Here is a 21,080-nt window from a genome sequence, read left to right on the forward strand (position 1 = left end):
TTTATTTATTTATTAGAGAGTGAGACAGCATGAGCAAGGAGGAGGGGCAGAGGGAGAAGCAGCTCCCCGCTGAGCAGGAGCCCCTATGAGATGCTCGGGCTATCCGGCTATCGAGCGGAAGGCAGCAGCATAACTGACTGAGCCACCCAGGCGTCCCAAACAGGGGCCCCGGGGGTTCAGATTTTAAATCTTGGTTGTGGTTATGGTGTGCAAGAAAGAATGCTACAGAGAGCTGAGAGGCAAGCAGGGGCTGGCCACAGGTGGTAGCCTTGGGGTCCCCCTGTCCCCAGTCTGCAGACTGAAGGGGTAGAGGGTGGGGACTGGAAAGAGAGGGGTGGGGGAAATCTAGGGAAAGGAGGGAGGGAGAAGACACGACAACTGTTCGGGAGATTGAAAGGCCCCAGTCAGTGCAGCTCCGGCAGGTCAGACAGACTCTCAAGGCGCCTCCTTCCTCCGGCTCCTTCTCCCATTGTTGGGCAGTCTGGGTGAGAACAATGGGAATGGAATCCTTTTCCCCTCCTGCCTGGCGGGGCTGGGCCCACTTCCTCCTGGCCCCCCAAAAGGAATGCTTTCTTGTCTGGCTGTGTGGGACCCTCAGGGAAGAATGGCAGTGGAGGCTCCCCAGGGATGAAGGCTCTGTGGCTTGAGCTGATGACAGTTGAGTTTGGAGCAGGGAGGAGGCAGGTGTGGAGGATCTTTTCAGAATTCCTCTTGGGTTTCTAAGGAGTATTTCTGCTCTTTTTCCTCACTCATTATGGGGGCTCTGTTGGGAGGTGCTAAGTCAGTTAGGGCTCTTGCTGACTTAGGGAGCACGCCACTCAAGCAGATCTGTGAATCAGAGGGAAGGAGCCAACAGTCCCAGTGAAGCCCTTTGAGACAGGTTAGCGGGATCTGGGTGTCATCCTGGGTAGGACCGTGAGCCACCCGAACCCTATTCCTGGCCTCCCAATAGTCTGGAAGCCACTGCATTTTGTGTGAAACAGTTTCATTGCCATACCTCTTAGAAGGCACTTAGACACAGTTGCATTCTAATTTCTGCTGGTGTTGGCAGCAATGGGTTGGCATGAGCAGAGGACACTGAGGTTTGCATTTCAGATTTAGAAAACACAGAAACTGCTCTTGCTTTTTCTCCTCTCTTTTGACAGTCTCAAAGCAGTTGTTTGATTTCTCCCTTGCTTGGGGGAATGGATACCCATCACCTATATACCCTGGGTGTGACCAACAAGATATCAGGAATGGCCTGTGAAGATCAGACTCTGCCCTGGTTCCATTTCTCACTCCAGGGTTCAGGACCTTTGGGGACTTGTCATATCTCCCCCAACTTTCCAGAAAACCTTCTTCCAGTGTAAGGCTAGAAGAAGGTGAGAGAGGAATCCCCTGTGGCCCATAGTAGCATCAGCGTGGGAGTCTGAGTTGAGCCTGAATTGAGCTAACCAAGGGGAGGGAAGGGTAGTCAGGCCCTTAGCCTGTCTGAGGGGATACCACCTAATTTAACCAGTATATTTTATTGTTGAAATTAGGAAAGGGGGGTCGGTGAGGATGGGGTCAGAGTGTCTCCCTGAGTTGGGGGAACCATTGGGAAATATGGAAGAACATGTTTGGAAGGTCTGGGTGAGTGTCTGGGTACTCAGCTATGGAACCCAGGGAAGGAGACATACTAATGACACAGTAATGAGAGCTGACAAGTATTGAGCTCTTTAGGGAACTAATTACTACACTTAGCTCGCCTGGCTGCCAGCCTTCTGGGGAACCCATGCAGAGCAGAGGGCTAGGGTGTGTCTCTGCACAGGGTATATAAACATTGATTTAATCCCACTGTTGTCTGCTGTGTTGCTGCCCCCAGGAAACAGACACTCTGTGTTTCCTTCTTCAGAGAGTAAACCTCCAGTGTCCTGTGGGCCAGCCTCAGGGAGGGCAGACCTGGGACCTCCCGGGGAATGGGAAGGAATGGGATCTGGCTGCACTGTCAACAGCCTTTCAACCCATTCTCCTGCGTGTAGGCTCCATCTTTGCCCCCGCTTCCAGAGATACTTGGTGCTGTCCCTCCTGAACCTACACTGTTGGCTTAGGGCTCAACTTTATGGGGCCTGCAAAATTAGTGACCACTAGTTCATCTGCTTTCTAGCTTTCATTTTCTTTCTTTTTTTTTTTCTTTTTAAGTCTTCATTTATTTTTTTTTCCAGTATAGTTAGCATACAGTATCATATTATCTTCAGGTATACAAGGTATTGATTCAACAATTCTGCACATTACTCAGTGTTCATCAAGATGTGAATATTCCTTCTTTCTTTTTCTTGGTGCTAGGATATTTTATTTCTTTTTGCTGTTGTCCTTCAAGGTTTATGTATTTCAAAAAAAAATCTGTTTTGTTTTGGTGGGCTTTGGTATTTTTTTGTTTTTTTAAGATTTTATTTATTCATGAGAGACCCAGAGAGAGAGGCAGAGACACAGGCAGAGGGAGAAGCAGGCTCTATGCAGGGAGCCCAACGTGCAACTCGATCCCCGGTCTCCAGGATCAGGCCCTGGGCTGAAGGCGGCGCTAAACCGCTAAACTGCTGAGCCACCCGGGGTGCTCTTTGGTGTGTTAAATACATGTGTTCAATCCTCCATCTTTTGCTGGATGGAATTTATCCAGTTGGTAGATTTATCCCTTTATGAGTCATCTAAAGCTTTCAGGCTTTGAGTAGCAAAAATGTCCTGGCCCTTAAACACATTTCAGTTTGCAGGTTAATTTTGCAAGTAAGTCAGTGTATGTTCTTTCTCTTGGCTCAGCTCTCACTATTTTTCCCTACAAATTTTGGAGCCCAAAGCCTGGTTTGCCATCCTTAGAACTTGGTACAGATATGTCTATGTCTATGCCTGACTGAATGACTTTTTTTTTTTTTTAATTTTTAAAATTTTTTGAGAGAGAAATGACCCAAGGGCAGGGGGAGAGGCAGAGGGAAAGAGAATCTCAAGCGGGCTCCCTGCTGAGTGCAGAGCCCAATATGGGGCTCAATCTTACCACCCTGAGATCACAACCTGAGCCAAACCAAAAATGGAAGGCCTAACTGCATAAGCTACCCAGGCATCCCTGGTGGCATGACTTCTGAATTAGCCCATATCTTTTTTTTTTTAATATATATTTTATTTATTTATTTGTGAGAGACACACAGAGAGAGGAAGAGACTTAGGTAGAGGGAGAAGCAGGCTTCCTGCAGGGAGCCTGATGCAGGACTCCATCCCAGGACCCTGGGATCACGACCTGAGCTGAGCCACCCAGGTGTTCCTAGCTAGCCCATATCTTAAGGAAGCTTTCATCTGAGAAGAACCAGCACATTGGCAAGATTAATTTTCATAAGCCTATACTTTCTTTGTTGATTTTTTAAATTAAAGATTTATTTATTTATTTATTTATTTATTTATTTATTTATTCATGAGAGACACACATAGAGAGGCAGAGACATAGGCAGAGGGAGAAGCAGGCTCCATGCAGGGAGCCCAATGTGGGACTCGATCCCGGGTCCCCAGGATCATGTCCTGGGCTGAAGGCAGGCGCTAAACTGCTGAGCCATGCAGGTATCTCTCTTTATTAATTTTTATTATAATTCTATACAAAGATGTCACAAAATCTATACAAGTTTGCACTCTACACACAAAGAAGAAATACTGCTTTACCCAGCTTTAATCCCACAACCTTATATACCCTGAGTACCTTCTTCCAATCACTCCCTCCCAGAAATAATCACTATTTTGGTTAATCACTTGCTTTTCTTTATAGCTTGACTATCTGTGCATGGAAACCTAAATAATACATTGTTTCCTTTTGAAATGTATATAAAGTGCTGGCTTCAGCAGCACATATACTGAAATGTATATAAATAGAATCATATTTATAGTTTTCTCTGATTTGCCTCTTCACTCACCATTTCTTTGAGATTCATTCAAGTTGACCCATGTTGTTGCAGTTCATTCATTTGACTATAATGTTCCATTGTAAGGTAACTCCACAATTTATTCTACTGTTGATGAATATTAGGTTTCCTCTTTTTACTCTTTCAAACAACAGAGGTGGGGCTATAGTGAGGCAAGAGAGACACTGTTATTTTCCTGTAGCTGTCTTAGCAAATGACCACAAATGGGATGGTTTAAAACAACAGAAATTTATTCTCTCTCAGTTGTGGAGATTGGAAGTCTGTAATTAAGATGTCTTCAGGGCCACATTCCATTTAAAGCGTCCAGGAGAAGATCCTTTCTTGCTTTTTGTAGCTTCTGATGGCTCCAGGTGTTGCTTGGCTTATGGCTGGTGGCTCTATCACTCCAGTCCCTGCCTCTGTCTTCACATGACCTTCCCTTTCTTTCCGAGTGTCTCTATTCTGTGTATTTCCCATAAGGTTGCTTATTACTGAATTTGGGCCCACCCATATTATCCTGAATGATCTCATCTCCAGATCTTTAACTTAATTACATCTTCAAAGACTTTTTTTTCCAAATAAGATCTCATTCAGAGGTGTTAAGACATGTGCCTGTCTTTTGGGGAGCCACTATTCAAGCCCTCCCCCCGTAGACATCATGGGTGCAATATTAGAGGCACCAGGCTTTAGCAACCTTGAGCCGAATGCCACCTTTCCTTTTGTGCCCTCAGAGCCTCTCTTCCTCCCTCAGGCCCTGGATCTGCCTAACAGCTCTGCTAAGAACCTCTGTATATGTCGCCTGGAACCCTTGGGCAGGAGTTTATCTGGGATACCTAACACACAAGTGGAATTGCTGAATGATAGAAAATGTGCGTATTAATCTTTGTTAGGTAAGGCCAAACTTTTTTCAAAAGGGTATTACCAGTTTATGTTACCATCAGCAGTAGATGGCAGTTCCTGATGCTCCACATTTTGTTCAGGACCTGGATTGACCAACTTTCTATTTGTAGTCAGTGTAGTGGGTACAAAGGAGTAGGAGTGGTAAGACCTGGTGAGAGGGGCTCTTGGATGGCTCAGTCAGTTAAGTGGTTGACTTCAGCTCAGGTCATGATCTCAGGGTCCTGGGATTGAGCCTCACATAGAGCCCTATGCAGAGCCGGAGCCACTCCTTGACTCCATGCTCAGCAGGGTGTCTGCTTGTCCCTCTTCCTCTCCTTCTGCCCCTCCTCTCTGCTTGTGCTCTCTCTCTCTCTCAAATACATAAAATCTTTAAGAAAAAAAAGAAAATGTGATGTGAGAGAGTATCCCATCCAAGCTTTAATGTGCATTTCTCTGATGACTAATGAGGCTGAGCATATTTTTACATGTTGATATGCTGTTTGTGTTTCTTCTTCTGTGAAATACTTGCTTAAGGCTTTTGCTCATGTTATTTATTTATTTATTTATTTATTTATTTATGAGAGAGAGTGTGTGTGTGAGGGTAGGGAAAGAGAAAATCTTTAGCAGGCTCCATACCCAGCAAAAGCCCAACAAGGGGTTCAGTCTCACAACCCTGAGACCCTGAGATCATGACCTGAGATAAAAATGAAGAGTTGGATATTTAATCACCTGTGCTATGTAGGCACCTCTAATTTATTTTTGATTTTTCCTTTTGATTTATAGAAGTGCTTTATATACTCTCTAAATTAATCCTTAAATCATTCCTATTATCTTTTCTCTTTTTCAAATGTGGTTGTTTTTATTAGTTGTTTCCTTTATCATTTGGGTGTTTTATTTTGTTTTGTTTTGGTTTTTTAGAGAAAGAACACACGCATACAAATAGGTGAGGGGGCAAAGGGGAAGAGGGAGAGAGATAATCTTTTTTTTCTTTTTCTTTTTTTGAATAGAGAGAATCTTAAGCAGGCTCACGCAGAGCCACACAAGGACTCAGTCTCACCACCCTGAGATCACAACCTGAGCTGAAATCAAGAGTCTGGTGCTTAACCAAGTGAGCCACCCAGGTCCCCCTGGGCTTTTTGTTCTTTGTTAGAAACTCCTCTCAATCCTTGAGCATATAAAAATATTTCATTATGTTGTCTTTTTAAAAAGATTTATTTATTTATTTTAGAGAGTGAGAGTGAGCACGTTTGAGAGGGAGAGAGAAAATTTCAAGCAGACTCCCTCCTGAGTGTGGAGCCTGACATGGGGCTTGACTGATCTCATAACTGGTGAGATCATGTCCTGAGCCAAAATCAAGAGGTGGGGATCCCTGGGTGGCGCAGCGGTTTGGCGCCTGCCTTTGGCCCAGGGCGCGATCCTGGAGACCCGGGATCGAATCCCACGTCAGGCTCCCGGTGCATGGAGCCTGCTTCTCCCTCTGCCTGTGTCTCTGCCTCTCTCTCTCTCTCTCTCTGTGACTATCATAAAAAAAAAAAAAAAAGGGATCCCTGGGTGGCGCAGCGGTTTGGCGCCTGCCTTTGGCCCAGGGCGCGATCCTGGAGACCCGGGATCGAGTCCCACGTCGGGCTCCCGGTGCATGGAGCCTGCTTCTCCCTCTGCCTGTGTCTCTGCCTCTCTCTCTCTGTGAGACTATCATAAATAAATAAAAATTAAAAAAAAAAAAAAACAAAAAAACAAAAACAAAAAAAACAAAATCAAGAGGTGGATGCTTAACTGACTGAGCCACCCAAGTGCCCCTCTTTATGTTGCCTTTTAAGGATTTTATTTTATTTTTTTTAAGATTTTATTTACTATTCATGAGAGACACAGAGAGAGGCAGAGACTTAGGCAGAGGGAGAAGCAGGCTGTCTATGGGAAGCCCAATAGGGACTCAATCCCAGGACCTGGGATCATGACCTGAGCCAAAGGCAGATGCTCAACCACTGAACCACCCAAGGGTCCCAGGATTTTATAGTTTTATCTTTCAGATTGAAGTCCCAGGATGGATTTTTTGGTATATAATATGAGGCAGGAATGCAATTTCACTTATTTCTGTGTAATTAACCAGTTGTCTCAGCACCATTTATTAGTCCAGGATTTATCTGCTCTCTGAAGTATCTTCTTCTTGGTCAATAAATCAAACTTCATGTGAACATGAATGTTGTTCTAGGTTCTCTGTTCTGTTCAGTTAGTCCATTCGTCTGTCCTTGTTCCAATGAACACTGTCTTTATTACTCCATTTTTAACCATAAATCATGGTATCTGGTTGAATAAGTCCGCACCAACTTACTTGTTTTAACAAGTGTCTTGGCTTTCTTGGATAGTTGCTCTACCATATACATTTTTGAAACAGCTTTTCAAGTCCTTAAAAGTATTTGTTGGGGTTTTAATAGGCATTACATTAAAGGTATAGGTGAGTTTTGCTAGAATTGATGTAATTATGATTTTGAATTTTCTTATCTGAAAACATTTTGTCTCCATTTATTTAGCTGTTTGTGTCATTTGAAGTTTAATTATTTTCCACAGAAGGTTTACATATCTTTTCTTGATTTATTCCTACATATTTAAAACATTTTTAGTGGCCTTTAGAAATGGGTGTCTTGGGCAGCTTGGGTGGCTCAGTGGTTTAGCGCCACCTTCAGCCCAGGTAGTGATCCTGGAGACCTGGGATCGAGTCCCATGTCAGGCTCCCTGCATGGAGCCTGCTTCTCCCTCTGCCTGTGTCTGTGCCTCTCTCTGTGTCTCTCATGAATAAATAAATAAAATTTTAAAAAATAGGAATGGGTGTCTTTTTCAGAAAATGACTTTCTTTTTTAAAAAAGATTTTATTTATTTGAGAGAGCTTGAGAGAGAGCATGAGTGGCGGGGAAGGGCACTGGGAAAGGGAGAAGCTGACTCCCCACCAAGCAGGGAGCACAACATGAGACCATGAGACTCAATTCCAGGACCCCAGGATCGTGACTTGAGCCAAAGGCAGACACTTAACTGACTGAGCCATCCAGGCACTCCACATTTCTTTTTTTTTAAAATAATTTTAAATTTTATTTAAAAAACATATTTATTTTAGAGAGAGCAAGCCTATGTGAGAGTGGGGTGAGGGGCACAGAGAGAGAATCTCAAGCAGATTATACCCCCTGAGCACAGAGCCTAACACAGGGCTCCATCTCATGACCCTGAGATCATAATCTCAGTTGAAATCAAGAGCTGGGACACTCAACTGACTGTGCCACCCAAGTATCCCAAGAAAATTGTATTTCTAAGTGATTATTGCTGATGAAATAAAATATATGATTTTTAAATTTAGCAATAATTACAGATCTCTCTTATTAGTTCAAATATTATATCTCTATATTATTTGGAGGTTTTAATGTAGCTCTTCATCAAAGAAACTTCCTTGAGACAAAAAAAAAAAAAAGATCCTTATGCCTCAGTTGAAAAAAAGAGCTAAAATTGGTGGAGGTTCAACCAAAGTGAGATATAAATGATCAGGAGTCTCATCTCCTCAGTCTGTCTTTGCCCAGCCTTCGAGGCACCCCTGATATACCACTTACTCCACAGAGCACATGTTCTGTCTACTACCTTTGTATTAGTCTGCTCAGGCTGCCATTATAAACTACTACAGAATGGTTGGCTTATATGACAGAAATTTCTTTTCTTCACAGCTCTGAAGGCTAAGACCTAAGATCAAGGTGCCAGCAGTGTTGGTTTCTGGTGAGACCTCTCTCTTCCTGGGCCTTTTTGATGTGTCCTCATATGGTCCCTTCCTCTGTGTAAACACGAGAAGAGAATGAGCTGGTGTCTCTTCCTCTTCTTATGAAGACACTAATTCTACTGGTGTAAGGTCCGACCCTTATGACCTCATTTAACCTTTTTTTTACCTCCTGATAGGCCCTATCTCCAAATACAGTCATATTGAAGGTTAGGACTTTGATGTAAGAATGGCGGGGGGGGGGGGGGGGGGGGGGGCGGAGACACGGTTCAGTTCCTAACATCTTCCAGATGGAGTCACTGAGTCTCCTTAAAGGTCGATGATTCCTCCTAGCACATGTTGAAATTGGGAGCTGAAATTAAACCAGAGGCACCGACACAGATGTTCTGGTGACCTGCTGGCTGAGTGATGTCTAGAACTTAGCAGGGACCTCCTGGGCTCTGCTCAGAACCGAGGACTCCACCTGTGCCCTGAGATGGATGGGAAGCTCCAGGAGCACCTGTGTGAAGCACTGCTTGCATGGACAGTACCATGGATGTTGGCCATTTTTTACAAGGGGCTTAATGAGCTGAAGTAGAAGAGCTGAGCTGACCCTGTGTGGTGACCATGGTCCATGCATGTGGGACTCGGGAACACGCATGGGGGTCAGGGAGCTTTATGACTGCTGTTGCAAAGCAGAGGAGTCTCAAGGTAGCAGGCCTTTGGGGTTGGCTGTAGTCCCTCACTTTTATCAAGTTCTTTCCGTGTCCCGGCTGTTCCAACTGCTTTATAAACCTATCTTGTGGGACCCTCTGCCTCTCCTGTGAGATAGGAGCTCATGTCAGCCCTTAGCGTGACACATCTAGGAGTGGTGGGGCTGCCAGGCCTGGGGTTATTTGGCTCCAACGTTCGTGCCCTAATGCTGTGCCCTACTGCTTGGGTCCTCCCCATCTCTTCCTTGAAGCTCTTTTCTTCTTTGAGGAGAGAGAACAGCTTCTGGGTGATGCTGCTGGGCTGACCAGGCATCTTTCCACAGCCTGGTCAGGTTTGGATGTTTCTCATCTCCAGGAGGAAAGATTGGGAAGTTAAATGTATGTCATTGTTCTTCAGGCCCATCAGGGAGCCAAGCAGATCAAACCGGGTGGGGGCAGGGGGCTGGAATGTCCCAGGCTGCCTTTTCCCAAGTTGAGGAGCGGAAGCCATGACAGCTAAGAGGATTTGTGGAAATTCCTCCGCACATTGTTACCAGGCAGAGGAAGTGTTTTAGAGTGGAGTTCTCAATTTCTGCCCTGGGGAGCCAGAGCTAGTTTCCGCTTCTGAAACTTGTTTGTGGGAACGTGAAGGGGCTGTTTCAGATCCTCAGTGTGGGGGGTTCCACATACACTCCCCATAGGTGAAGGGGGCAAGGGGGTGCAGTGAGCTGGAGTGTGTTCCTCTTCCTTTTCCTTCAACTTTGAGGTGGATGGCTCAGAGCCGAAGCAAAAGAACAGAAACATTTTTTCCAGGCCTGCTGGTATTTGTTTCTGGCAGCATCAGCACAAGCAGATTAGAGAAATAAGTTGCATTTTTTAGTCTGTGTTCACCCTCTGGACTGGACCTCCTCACACTCCGTCTGTGTGGCCCTCCACACCCACTAGTCCATCCTAGAGAGATGGTTAGGCCTAACATCCCTGACATGGCTGTCCGAACTCTGCCAGCTGGTGAGTCAACTCCCACTGTCTTGGGAAGGTTGTAATGAACCCACCAGGAAAGATCTACATGCATCTCTACATGTGTCTACATACAGGGACACCCAGTTACAGTTGTACATGCGTGTGCTTAAGTGTGTCCAATGACTGCTTGTTCCCTTTCTACAGCTGTCCCTGTCCCTGCTTCCTCTGGCTCTCCTCTGTGATGCAGGAGCGCTCTGGGAGGGTTCTCAACAGGACCCTGGAGGAAGGGGAGGCTAGCATGGGTTCCCCCTGGAAAGTCTTGCTGGAAGCCAGATGCTGAGGTCTGTACCTGGCTGCTCCACTCAGGCCCTGCCAGGAATGCACTTCTCCAGAAAATCACTTTTGAGAGATGACACAGACCTGGAGGGGAAGGAGAGGCTTGTGGGGCTACAAGGTCTTTCTTAGCCTCTGCACTCTCTCTGGTTGGGAAGTGAGAGTAGTCCAGCTTGGCTGAACAAACCAAGTGGGAGTAACCAGACTGTGAAAGAACTTTTACAGGATGAACTAACTGAGCAGGTGGTGCTTGCTTGTCTGCCTTTCTTTTTCCCTCCCTCTCTTCCCTCTTTTGTCCTTCCTCTCTTCCTTCCCCTCTTACCCTCCCCTCCTCTCCTTTCCTTCTCTCCTTCCCCTGTCTTCTTCCCTTCCTTCCTTTCCTCCTCCTTCTACCCCCTCCCTCACCTCCTCTCCTCTCCCCTCTTTCCCCTCCTCCTTCCCTTCCCTCTTTCCTTTTTCAGCTTTCTTTCTTCCTCTTATCCATCTTGGAAAAAGAGCACCACGCACTCCTCCCTTTTAATTTCTCATTGTATCTGGCTCAGTGTAAGCACCAAGATTAGAGGATATGACAAGCCACAGCCTGTGAATCCAAGGACTACAAAGTATCTCTCCCCTTCATAAACTCCACCTCTAGGTGAAGGCACCTATGTGGCTCAGTGGTTGAGCATTTGGTTCAGGTCGTGATCCCAGGGTCCTGGGATCGAGTCCTGCATCTGGCTCCCCATAGAGAGCCTGCTTCTCCCTCTGCCTATGTCCCTGCCTCTCTCTGTATCTCTCATAAATAAATAAATAAATAAATAAATAAATAAATAAATAAATAAATAAATAAAATCTTAAACCAAACAACAACAACAACAAAAAACTCCACCTCTGGGTAAGACTTTAGGATGGCTGGAGATGAGCCTGTCCTTTCAGCCTGTCATCTCTTTCCTTCTCTTGCAGTGAGGAAAAGGCTATTGCAAAGCCCAAGCAACAGGCTAAGGACTGAGGATGCCTAAGAGAAATGGAATTTGCGGTCATATGTCAAGCAGCATATTCCATTTGGACGAATTATTATTTCAGAGTTAACAGAGTTGTATGTATGTGTGTATGTGTTTTAATGGTTTACATCCATAAGACTTCTGGGAAAGGGACAGTTTCCCAACGTGTAAAATATGAATTTTTCAGAGTCAACATTCCTAATGCCTAAATACACTTTAGGACTATGAAAACTTCATGTACAATGATATGTTGTTATGAACTAAATCGTACTGAGCAGTTAGTTGTAAGAGGGCATTTTATGTTTTATTTTTATTTCCATGCGTGGTTTATTTTTGCACTGACATTTTATTATAATTTCTTCCTACAGTAGGTGAAGTGCTTGGGAAGTTAATTTAAACCAGCCTGACTCTCTGTGTGTTTTTTAATATTTGTTTAAGCTTTTATTGAGCTTGTCAGGCCAGTCAGTGTGCAAAAATGCAGCCGAAAACCCCTTTTTCCTTCTGCGGTGCCTGCCCATTAATACTAGGTGGTGACAACAAGATTCGCGCACACTTCAAATGGGGGATTATTCGGGGTTTTCAAGGAAATTTGAGCCACCTGTTTCAGAAACCTCTTAGTGACTTAGCAGGATTTTGAAGAGTGTCTCCCTCCTCAGCTGTCACTCAGAGTTGCAGCTCCTCTGGCCCCCTCTGACCCGGCTGGGCCCTGCAGGGGCAGTTTGCCTCACTGGTTGGCAGCCTGTGCTCGAGATGTCTTCCCAGCTTGTGGCTTGGCCTCAGCCTGGGCCAGTGAAGCAGCTGCCATCTATCTGCCTCTGGGGAACTTTCCAGATCCACAGCAGGCTGGCTTCCCCTCCTTTTGGGCTGCCCAGTCTGGATCTGTTTATCATGGACAGCAGAACGACATGGGATCACCTTGAGGAAGTGGGTTGTGAGAGCCGATTGTGTGGCCTACGTGTCGAGGAGCCACGCTACCCACAGAATTTGGCCAAGGGAGAAATAGAAAGTCAACATTTTCCAGCAGGCTGAGGAGCAGCTGGGCATTTCTGGAGCCCACGAATCACTGGTGAAAGGGTCTTTGTGGTGGCAAAAGCAGAAAGGTGCTCAAGGGGGCACAGTGTGATCTTGGCCAGGCTTAGGAAAGACCCCCTCCTCAAACAAGAAGTTTCCTGGCCCACAGTCCAAACTCTTCATCCAATGTAAGCTAAAGAGTAGGCTAAACTCATAGCATGTTACGCTGGAAGGAGCCTTAGTGAAGAGCTAGACCAGTGCTTCTCAAAGTGTGTTGCTAGGTCAGCAGCTGAAAACTTGTTAGAAATACTAATTTTCAGACGCCTTTCCAGGCTTGCCGAATCAGAAACTCTGGGGGTGGGACCTAGTGGTCTCTGTTGTAAGAAGCCCTTTAGGTGATTTTGATGTAGAGGGCAGTTTGAGAACCACTGGTCTAATTCAGCCCAATCATTTGATTGGGAGGACTGAGGCCCAGGGATGATTAGGAAGAAGGAGAGTAACATGTATACCAGCACTCAGTTTGTGGCAGAACCAGGACAAGTTCTCCCAGGCTGGATTTCTTTTTGCCCCTTCTTCCCCTGATGGTTCAGATAGGACAAAGCTGTGATTTCTGAAATCCCACCAGTTTCCATAGTTGATCTGTCCTCCCTCCCTGGGATGGCTTGATCCTCTGCTGACCATATACCCATCAGCAGGCTCCAGGTGGGATCTATTCTTCTTCTGTCAGACATGTTGATCATTCAGATTTTGGCTTTTTGGTCAGTGTTGTGAACCAGAGAGCTAGAATTCTGACTTTAAGAAAAGACCAGTCCCTCACAAGTTGAGTTGGCTAAGTTCTGATTCCTGCCTTTTTGCGTTCTCTTCTAAAGGAGGGCTCTGTGCCTATCACTTCTACTGAGTGAAAAGCACATTTTGTTCCATGTGACAGTGTCCCATGGTCACTGATAAGGATCCAGGAACAGGCCTCTGACTGAAGGGGAGGGGGCCGGCCACAGACTGGTCAGGAATCTGTAAGAATGGTAGACTTGAAAAGATGGTCTGGGCCAGTCAGAATCATTCCATGGGAGTTGAGAATTGGAAAGCTTTGAAGCCAGGGCCGTTAGTAATGGGGACCAAAGCTGAAAGGGTGTTTGAGATTGCAGGATGTAGAAGTCTAGGTAGCCTGGAGGAGCCTTGTGCAAGCTGAGGGGAAGCAGAGCCAGTTGAGGACAGCAGGCAGTGGAAGGAGGACAGAGAGGAGACAGGAAGAAGCAGAGACCCATTAGAAAGATCTGCACTTATAGTTTTAGTTCTATAAAGGCCTGATTTCTCTGCGACTTACATCTCTGGCATCCAACACATTGCCTGTTCTGTCCTGACCACAAAAATCCTTTGCTTGAGCTAACCTGGGTGGGTCTCTTTTCCTTGCCACTCAGGGTGCTAGATCAGGGATTGACATCATTTTCTATAGCGGGCAGATAGTAAATATTTTAGGTTTGCCAGCCTAATTTTAGCCTTGCAACATAGTCTGTTCAAACCACTCACTGCTGCCTTTGTGGAGTGAAAGCAGTCATAGACAATATGTAAATAAATGGGCATAGCTGTCTGTGTTCCAATAAAACTTTGTTTTCAAAAACTGCTAACCAGCTAGCTCTTAAGCTGAAGTTTGTCACCTGCTATGCTGGATTAAAATTTCAGTGTCGCATCAGGGTGCTTGGGTGGCCACAGTTAAGCATCTGACTCTTGGTTTCAGGTTAGGTCGTGATCTCAGCGTTGTGAGGTGGAGCCCTGCATCCAGCTCCATGCTCAGTGTAGAGTCTACTTGAGATTCTCTCTCCTTCTCCCTGCCCCTCTTGCTTGTGTGCTGTACATGCTCTCTCTCTCTCAAATAAATACATAAATCTTTAAAAATAAAAAATAAATAAAATTTTAGTGTCACATGGACTTGGGGTAGAAAATCTAATTCTTTACAAAGACTAAAAATGTCCTCCTATCCCTTTGAATTCAGCCCAGATCTCCTTTGACTGTCGGTTAAGAGTGAGTGGAATATGGGCCACATATTCCACTCTGTATCCTCTTTTCTCACAGGGCTCTTTGCTTCCCCAGGCTGACCAGCTACCCCCTGAGTCATGGTAGGAGCCCCAAACCCCAAAGTTGGTAGGAGTCAGGATTACCTAAGTGGCAGACTAAGCATATGCATAAGGTACCTGCAAAACAAGTACTTTCTAGACTCAGCTTCAGTGAAATTTCACAAAATGAAAATCTAGGAGGAAACCTTGTTATTTCAACATATTTATGAGTGTTGTAGTATTCTGAAACATCAAATAAAATATTTAAATTACATTTCCATAATTACTAACATGGCACAGGGTTTAAAAAATAGGCAATGGTTGAGATGCCTGGTTGGGTCAGTCAATAGAGCAGGTGATTCTTTATCTCAGGGTTAGGAATTCAAGCCCCACACTGGGCATAGAGCTTTCTTTAAAAAAATTAAAAACAAAACAAAACAACTGGGAGTGGTGGAGACTGGCAAACAGGTATGAAGAGGTAATGGATGCCCTGTCTAAAGTCGGTGACAGCCAGTACTCCGCTCTGGTTCACTGTTCCCTTTAAAAATACAAGCCATCTGACACTGGGTTTTCAATTCTTGGATATTTGAATTATTTCTTTCTTTCTTTTTTTTTTCCTAAGATTTTGTTTTTCAGTAATCTCTACACCCAGTGTGAGCTCAAACTCAAAACGCTGAGATCGCATGTTCTACTGATTGAGTCAGCCAGGTGCCCCTATATTATTTTAAATTTGAAACCTTCTGGCTTTTTACTATTGGTAACGAATTTAAATTTGGAAATAAAGGGCAGCCCCGGTGGCTCAGCGGTTTAGCGCCACCTTCAGCCCAGGGCCTGATCCTGGAGACCGGGGATTGAGTCCCACGTCAGGCTCCTGCTTTTCCCTCTGCCTGTGTCTCTGCCTCTCTCTCTGTGTCTCTTGTGAATAAATAAATGAAATATTTTTTAAATAAATAAATTTGGAAAAAAAGTTGTTCTTAGCTAATAATATCTGCAAGTCAGATTCAACTCATGGGTTTATCCTTTCCCCCATGTCCTTATTGGATTGAGCTTCCTTTGACACGTTCACCTCACCCCTTAGAGAAGGAAAGCCCTGCATTTGTGTCTGAGCTCTGGGGAAGGAAACTGAGTCCAGAAAGAATAGGTGACTCGCTTATTATTTACTAATAGAACCAGAATTGAGCTGTAACTATACAGGCTCCCAGTTTTTACTTGAAACTTGCCCTGTGCTTCAAGCTGAAGCTGGCCTTTCAGACACTTTTCTCCACTCACTCACGCTTCCACTTCTGGCTGTGTTCACCGTGGTATCCGCCTGTGGTTGCTGTAGTTGGCAGGAGGGGCTCTGAGAAACCAGAAGAGTTGGTAGGATACATTTCATAAGTCAGAACATGAGCTGGGATCTCGTCCTGAGACCTGAGCTGCTCTCTGTTTGCCCTTTAGGCACATTTTGGGGAACAGACCTTTCCCTGGTCCTCATACAGAGTCACTCCAGGGTGAATCATAGGTTGTTTTTTTCAAATCCAAGAGTATGTTTTCTTCCTAAGGCCATAACAGGAAGAGATACTGTTTGCGAAACAAAAATTGTTAGAGTTTAATAAGACAAGAGACTAAAAAAACATGGACACAACTTCTGGAGGTGTGTGTGGACATTCTTTATCCAGAGAATCGTAAAGATACACTTTAAGATGAAATCAGGGCAGTTTGGAGGCCAGGGGATAGATCCTTTGAGGACCCCTTCCAGATAATGTCAGCTCTGGGTACAGGTTGGGGTCAAGTCCATGTAGACTGATGTAGCTACTCTGAAAGCATGTCTCTGGCTGTACACAGGAGCCAAATGAAAGTTTTTGGATTACCCAAAATGGTTGGTTTGTGTTTTTTTTACTATTATTATTTTTTAAGTGATCTTCATGCCCAGTGTGGGACTTGAACTCACAACCATGAGATGGAGAGTCACGTGCTTTTATGACTGAGCCAGCCACGTGTTCCTTCAGTGTTTGTTTTTTATTTTTTTAATCCTACTGAGCAGTGAACTCTTTATTTAGATATTTAGTCTTCAAGACTTATAAACATCTAGATTTTTTTTTTTTTTAAGATTTTATTTATTTATTCATGAGAGACACAGAGACATAGGCAGAGGGAGAAGCAGGCTCCCCACGGGGAGCCCAACACAGGACTCAATCCCAGAACTCCAGGATCACACCCTGAGCCGAAGGCAGACGCTAAACCGCTGAGCCACTGGGGTTGCCCCAGTGTTTGGTTTTAATGCAAGCGTCAGCTTCCTTCCATTAGGCCAGGTCAGCCTGTTATTATCAGTATTGGTTCAGTAACTGCAAGTCATCAATCTATTTCTCTGTGGCTGGTATAAGTGGTGTTTGGAGTCAGATAGTCTAGGTTCTAATTTTAACTCTACTACTTTTAGCCTTGTCGCTTTGGCAAATTATTTCAGCTCCCTGTACCTCAGCTCTCCCATCTGTAGAATGGGAACAATAGTATCTACCTCATAAGGTTCTTGTGACATTAAAGTGAAAAATGCATTTTTTCAATCCTAAGTAATTATTTAGCTTCTGCTTCTAGGTGCTGGAAATTTAGTAGAGAACTAGACAGGCAATACTTTTGCTCTTGAGATGCTAACATTCTCCCGTGTGCTCAGCAAATATTAGGGTGCCGCTCTTATTGATGGTGTTATGTTGATGCTGCTGCTGTTGCTGTTCTCACCACCTCAGTCATAGAGAGAGGGAGAGATAATCCCATTCTCTGACTTGTTAGTTTTCCTAAATAAGTGTTCTCTGGAAGATTCATTCTTCACTGTGACTTCTCAGTGTCTGCTCGGTGTCAGAGACAAGCTCCCAGAATACTTGGACATTGATGTTTCTTTGTTCAGGAAGTACAGTTTAACTAAAAAAATAATAATAATAAATAAGAAGTAAGGTTTTACTCCCCTCCTTTTGAGTGTGGGTTATTAAGTTATTTCTAACAAACGGCATGTGGTCTGAAGTCGGTGACCTCTAAAGGGGTGTATAACCTCTAAAGCAGATTCTAAAAGGCAATGTCATTTCCCTGTTGCACTGGCTGGGCTCACACCCTTGGTGGGGAAGCTACTGGCCATGTTGTGAAAAGGATACTTCAACAGCCTTAGGGAATAGCTCACACAGTAAGGAACTTAAGCCTCTGGCCAGTATCTAGCGAGCATCTGAAGTCTCTTGATAACAGTTTTGTCAGTGAGCTGTCTTGGAAGAGCACCTTCCATCTCCAGTCAGGCTGTCAGATGCATCATAACCATAACCTCAGAAGAGACCCTGGATCGGAACTGTACAGTTTCAATTGCTTCCAGATTCTTGACCCACAGAAGCTGCAACAGAATAAATGTTAATTGTTCTGGCCACTAAATTTTGAGGTAATTTGTTATGATAGCAGTAGATAACTAAACATTACCTTTACCTAGTACAGACTTTGGAGGAAGATTCTTTCCAAGTATTGGGATGCAAGTGTATTGAGTTATTTATATATCAGAATCTCAGTGGATTTCCACATTAGTACAAAGAGAAAATAAGAGAGTAGCAGAAGCTAGAAGATCTTGAGTGTAGTTGCAGACCTCATAATTTCACTGGCACGGAAGTCACCCACTCAGATTGAAATCAGAATGCTACAGAGTTTGTGCAGCATGACAGATTGATACTAATTGTATATTCCTGAGCATATCTGCATGAGCTGGAGATGTAAAGGAAAGGATTTCAAAGATTCCATTTCTGTGTGAGGAGATGGTGCCCAGTGTAATCGAGTTTTGCACTGATTCTGTTTGCTTGGTGATAATGTTGTCATAGCCAAAGGACTCCACCATCAAGAGAGGAAAGTGCCTCCGGAGTTGGCAGGGAAATACTTTTCTAGGGATGGGGGAAGATAGAAGCTGCAAGAAAGTGATAGATGAGTGCTGAAGCAATGACTCAGCTTTTTCTCCAACTGGGCAGCATCCACCAGCCTCTGGCTTCTCTAAAGCCTCCCCTCTCCGCCTCTGCTATTTGGTCCAGAATTAGGCTACTCAGCATCAATCTCTTCCTGGAGCAGGAGACCCCCTTTTTTCCCTTCCTCTGTCCCTTACTCCTTATCTGTGATGATCAATTTTATGTCAGCTTGACTGGGCCACAGGATAACCAGATGTTGGCCACAGATCATTCAGGGTGTATCTGTAAAGGAGTTTTTGGATAGGATTAACATTTGAATCCTTATACAGCAGATTGCCTTCCTGAATGTGAAGGAGTCTCATCCAATCAATTGAAGATCTGAATAGAACCAGAAAAGCCAGATAAGAATATCCTCTTCTTGCCTAACTGAATGAGCTGGGATATTGCTGTTTTCCAAGCCTTTGGACTCAGACAAAACAAGCAGCCCTCCTTGGATCTTGAGCCTGCCAGCTTTGGGACTAGAATTTATATCACTAGTTCTCCTGGCACTCAGGCCTTCTTCAGATTCAGACTGGAAATACACATCGGTTCTCCAGAGTCATCAGCATGGCGACTGCAGATCTTGGGACTTTTCAGTCTCCATAATCATGTGAACCATTTTTTTTTTTTTGTAATTAATCTCTTTCTATATAAGTATATACATCATACTGGTTCTGTTTCTCTGGAGAAGCCTAAAATACTACCCATCTAGACCATCTACTTTTCTCCATCTCTGCGCTCACTTCCTGCCCTGATCCACCATGATCCCTCATGTGCATCACCACTTTAGTCTCCTCGTTGGTCTCTGTAGTGGGGGAATTGTGCCCCCCCCAACTTTCCTGACCCCTGATACCTGTGAATGTTACCTATATGAAAAACAGTTCTTTTAAAATGTAATGAAAGTTAAGGATCTCAAGATGAGATCATCTGGATGGCCCTAAATTCAACAAAAAAGTGTCCTAAAAGTAAAGGAGAAGTGCAGGGACACCAAGGAGAAGACACAGAGAGAAGAACATGTGAAGACAGAAGCAGAGATGGGCATTATGCCAGCACAAGCCAAGGAGCACCTGGGGCCACCAGGTACTGGGAGACGAAATTCTCCCTTGGAGCTTCCAGAGAGAGTACAGTCCTGCTGACACCTTGATTTTGGACGTGTGCCCTCCAGACTGTGAGGGAATAAGTTTCTGTTGCTTCAAGCCACCCAGTTTGTGGTAATGTGTTATGGCAGCCCTGCAAACTGATCCGGTCAGTCGCCTCCTTCTGCTCTTGACCCACTGTGACCCAGCAACCAGAGTGATCTTTGAGAAATACAAATCCCATAATTTCTACTAAAAATACCAGAGTGTGTGTGTGCAACCACATTTAGAATAAAATACAAACCCCTACCCATAGCCTACAAAGCCCAGCTAGGCCCAGCCCTTACTGTCTCTGGGCTCTGACAGCTCTCACGACAGCCAGCCCCCAACCCCCCCCCACTCCCCCCCCCACCCCCCCACCCCCGGCCCAGCCCACTCCTGTTACAGTCCTTGTCCTAAAGCTTACTGAGCTCTCTCCTCCCTCAGGTCTTTGCAATGGCCCTTCACACTTTGGTTCTTTGTCACCCTTCAGATCTCCATTTAAATGTTCCCATCCCAGAGAGAACCTCCCTGCCACATCTAAAATGCTTGTTACCATACCCCTGTGCTACCCATATTGTCACCACGTTTGTTTCCTTTGTACTTTCTTGCCCTGTTTGAAATTAACTTATTTATGTTAACTGCCCTCACCACGGAAGCAGGGACCGTGGGTGCTCTGATTCCCAGTGGGTCTCCCGCATCCAGAATAGTGCACAGAGTAGCTTTTGACAAATTCTTGTAGATGCATGCTTGCATGAGTTGCTTCCTTCTGTTCACTCATTCACTCAATAACTGTATATTGAGCACTTACTTAGTGCCAAGCATGTATCAGAACCAAGTTCAGTGACAACTGTCAGGTGTTTTTTCCTTTTAAACTTAAATTTTAAGTATTACTCTCTTCTTTTTTTAAAGATTTTATTTACTCATTTGAGAGAGAGCACTAGTAGGAGGGAAGGGCAGAGGAAGAGGGAGAAGCAGATTCCCCACCAACCAGGGACCCTGAAGTGGCTCGATCGCAGGACCCTGAGATCATGACCTGAGCTGAAGGCAGACACTTAACCTACTGAGCCATCCATGCACCTCAATGTTAAGTATTTCTTAAATTAGGTAATAATTTCAATGGAATAAAATTTCAGAAGTAACCCAGCTATTCAGCTAAAGCCTCTGTGCTAGTTACTCAGGTATTATCTCTCAGTTCCAAACTTTTCAGTTTTTGAATGTGGTCACTTGGGCTCTGTGTAATGTGTTTCTGCTTTGGTAGCTGCCTCAGGTGAGACTTTCCCAACAGCAGTGTCAGGGAGATTGTAAGGCCAAAGGTGAAGAAACTTACTCCTTCTGTGGGCTTCCGACTGCTTCCTATACTGTGAACATCCCCAATCCCCCAGCCTTACTTATTCATCTTGGCATCCTGAAGCAGCAGCTGAAACCAATTTGAAGTTTTTCTACCCTGAGCTTCATTGCACCCCTCTGAGAGACAACAGCACCAGACATGAGTGCAGCTCCTCAG

The 21,080-nt window shown here is 44.7% G+C and overlaps 1 long non-coding RNA gene across 4 annotated transcripts in view; it reads left to right on the plus strand.

Annotated features, from left to right (window-relative positions):
* The first annotated feature begins 520 nt into the window (after positions 1 to 520).
* LOC144313401 (uncharacterized) overlaps positions 521 to 21,080 on the plus strand; it is a 45,887-nt gene continuing 25,327 nt past the window's right edge. The window contains exons 1-4 of one of the 4 annotated variants that reach the window (XR_013379058.1): positions 521 to 657; positions 4,645 to 4,762; positions 5,780 to 5,880; positions 11,427 to 11,694. This is a non-coding gene — a long non-coding RNA (uncharacterized LOC144313401). Of the gene's footprint in view, positions 685 to 4,644; positions 4,763 to 5,779; positions 5,881 to 8,473; positions 8,647 to 11,426; positions 11,696 to 21,080 lie in introns of those variants that run through there. The other 3 variants (XR_013379057.1, XR_013379059.1, XR_013379060.1) reach the window with 3 other exon arrangements.

The sequence above is a fragment of the Canis aureus genome, chromosome 5 (assembly GCF_053574225.1).
Source record: "Canis aureus isolate CA01 chromosome 5, VMU_Caureus_v.1.0, whole genome shotgun sequence".
Lineage (NCBI taxonomy): Eukaryota > Metazoa > Chordata > Mammalia > Carnivora > Canidae > Canis > Canis aureus.